General features: G+C 39.9%; 1 long non-coding RNA gene across 1 annotated transcript; it reads right to left on the reverse strand.

Moving 5' to 3' along the window:
* Positions 1-1095: 1095 nt before the first annotated feature.
* LOC114796388 (uncharacterized) lies at positions 1096-1626 on the reverse strand. Its single transcript, XR_003750712.1, has 3 exons — positions 1541-1626; positions 1332-1367; positions 1096-1155 (listed from the first exon to the last, which is right to left on the reverse strand). It is a non-coding gene; the product is annotated as an uncharacterized LOC114796388 (long non-coding RNA).
* Between the last annotated feature and the right edge of the window lie 1837 nt (positions 1627-3463).

The following is a 3463-nucleotide window of genomic DNA, read 5'->3' on the forward strand; positions in this document are numbered from 1 at the left end:
TCCAATGCTAACACATATAATTACAATACATGTGGTAGTTTAAATCTGAGTCCATGCAGTCCATTAATTACTACAAGTCATACTTTAATATGTTTTTAATATTATTATTAGGAAATACCAGAATTAGCACATTTATATTTTTTCTGTCCGAACACATAATTTCTCATATTTGAATTTATGACGGTTTAAAATGTTCATAATGTGATTCTTAAGTTAACTGCTAATTACATTTAAATCAAAGCTGTGAAGGATTTATGTGGTTGAGGTTGATAGTTTGCTTCCCTCATTAACCCAAGTTTTGTGTGGTTTGTGAACATGGTAGCTTTGATCGGACGGCAGGACAGAGAGTGGGGCACTGGAGCCCATTCACTGGTAATCCAATCCTTTCCGATAAAACTCTGTGTATGCCCAACACCCACAGACAGCTGGACTGTGACCAGTTAGGCAGGTTGCCATGCCAACGTCCTATCCCCTCTCAAAAAAAGAAAGAAATGGGGTGAGTACAAACAAAGTCCCCCATGGTTGTTCACAGCCCTTCCATGGCTTCCTTTAAATAGAGTCACCAAAGCAGGTCACCCAAGCTCCAGCTATTTTTAAACAGACAGAGCACAAATGGCCTTTATGTATACTGTGAAAAAAAGAATAATAAATAAATGTTGAAAACTTTAGCTAAACTTACAACTTTCACAAACCAAATGATAAGAAATATATGTTGTGTCTCTTAAAAACCTATAAGGAATTGAAATTTCGATTTCCCAGTCCACTTAAATTATGTTTAATGACAAGTTGCAGTTGTGGTTTCTTTTAAAATTTTACAACTGTTTGATGAGACATGAAGAATGTTTCAGTGTTCTGACCTCCATGTAGACAATTTAAACTGGAATCCTCCCTAAAATCAGAATTCGGACATCAGATCAGCCCCAACCTAAGAACCTAATCCAAGACAGTAGTGGCTGTCAGCATGAAAATGAGTGCTGCAGGAATATATTCACTGTAATTAAATCAGTTGTGTTAGGGTAACTTAATTTTACTCATAGCACCACACGACACCACAAAACTCACCACATTCTATTTACCTTCTTCCTGTGTCATGTGGTCCGTTCACTTTGTGTAAATGTACCCAGTAGTTATTGTTGCAGAAAATACGATGTGATACTGAGGATATGAGATTCTGTGCATTAGGTTATTGTAAAACAAATTCCTTAATTCAAGAATTAATAAACTTATTTTGCCTTAACTGCCCAGACTTTAAACCTGAATTCATCATTTTTAGATCCAAAATTTGGCACCACACAGAAGAAACAGAAAGAGAACTTCATTAAATTACTTACCTTTGATTAGATCTCAATTATTGAACATGAACTTCTCTGGAAAAAGAAACAGTACAAAGAGTCGTGTCACATGATTAAGATACAGAAAAGATACAGGCCTTTAATACACAGGCCTGAACAAACTGTTTAGCCAAAAATCCTGTTTGTTTTCTCAGTCATGCATGGCCATGAAGAGCTCTAACCTCTGACCTCTGACCTCAAACACCCACCTCCCCCACAGCTAAGTGCACTCTGTCTGAGACTATCAGTCCCATAGCTCATCTGGCCCTTCTGCCTGGTGATCAGTGAGCAGATGATCTCTGACCTAGTGGGAATGTACTGCTGTCTTCCTCCTTCACCAGCAGAACAAGAAGGCGTGGCATTTAGCAGGGTTAAAGTTAGCACATTACAGAATGTGGATTGTCATCCGCGCAGAACTTGCATGATTTCATTCATGGACTCTCTAACAGCTACACGTTCATCAACACCTTTGTGTCATTTGCATCATTATCAGGGATATCATATATACTGAATATACTGTGCATACTTATTCATTTGATTTAATTTATTACTTTATGTTGATTTAACATTTGCAGACTTTTGCATGTTGGCATTTCAAATTCTCTCTCACTTGAAATGAAACCAAACAGTAAAAAAAGTCAGATACTTTTATGTTTGGAGCCCTGTTGTATGGCACCCTAGGACGTTCAGCTCATCTGAGAAACACCTGGGCTTCCCCAGTCGGTGCTGGAATGTCTTGCTGTCAGGTTGGGGGTGGTTAAGAAGCCCCTACTACCGGCACTACAGATCAGAGGTGAGTGGAACAGGTCGCAATTCAACAAGGCTGAATCATCGAACAAACCGACTTTCATTCGTGTCATATTTCTCCATTTATTCACTCAATAAAATCAATGATATCTGAGTCGTCGTCTCCCCATGTCTGCTCCCGTCACAGTGGATCAGCTACTCTGGTTGTCCCCATTATTGATTTGGCAAAGGTTTTACGCCTTCCTCCATTACCCGGGCTTGGGACCGCCACTCGTCACTGTCATACACGGCCCCAGTGGCTGAGTTCCCTCTACATATCAGAAGAATTAAGAAATCTTCACACAAAATGGAAAATCTTATATAAAACTGTTTCAACCCTGATAGACAGTTATTTGTGCCATGGCATGTAATATGCCTGTAATGTGCCTGTAATCATAAGATTGCTGGTTCAAATCCCGTCCTGCCAAGGTGCCACTGAGTTGCTACTGAGCAAAGCACCGTCCCCACACACTGCTCCCCGGGCGCCTGTCATGGCTGCCCACTGCTCACTCAGGGTGATTGGTTAAATGCAGAGGACAAATTTCACTGTGTGCACCGTGTGCTGTGCTGCTGTGTATCACATGTGACAATCACTTCACTTTAAATATCCAGTTCATGATTGCTTCATGTTCATTTAAATTATTTGATGTAAAAAAATCATAAAACTCTGTGCTTCCCAAACTAGTTGGGAATTTGTGTGTTCTCTTCTCCTTTTAACAATTTGGACATTTTAGGTCCAGTCTTCCAGGTCATTTAAGCTTGTAGTCCATGATGTGACATGTATGACATCCAAATGCTTTGCAATTTAATTTTGAAAAAATGCTGGTCATACTCACTACATACTTAGCCCCCTCATTTCACACAAATATGGCCACATCTTTAATTGCGAGGAAAATATCCCCACATTCCCCCAATTGGTAGTAGACTTGTGGGTAACACACTCACCTACGATCCATAAGACCCAGGTTCAAACCCCACTACCATTGTGTCCCTGAGCAAGACACTTAACCCCAAGTGTCCCCAGGGAAACTGTCTCTGTAACTACTGATTCTAAGCCTCTCTGGATAAGGACATCTGATACATGCCATAAATGAAAATGTTACTTTGCCTTTTCACCACAATATGGATCTGTAGAATCTGGTTAAGTAAAGGCTGAGAAAGTAGTTTTCTGGTTGACAAATGCTATAAATTCTGATCTTAGGTTCCTTTTGTTCAAGTGAAAGTGAAGTGATTGTCATTGTTAAGCACATCAAGCACAGCACACAATGACACAACAACATATGTCTTCTGTATTTAACCCAACCCAGGTGTGTGGGGACGATGCTTTGCTCAGTGGCACCTTGTAG

Source organism: Denticeps clupeoides, chromosome 9 (genome assembly GCF_900700375.1).
Source record: "Denticeps clupeoides chromosome 9, fDenClu1.1, whole genome shotgun sequence".
Lineage (NCBI taxonomy): Eukaryota > Metazoa > Chordata > Actinopteri > Clupeiformes > Denticipitidae > Denticeps > Denticeps clupeoides.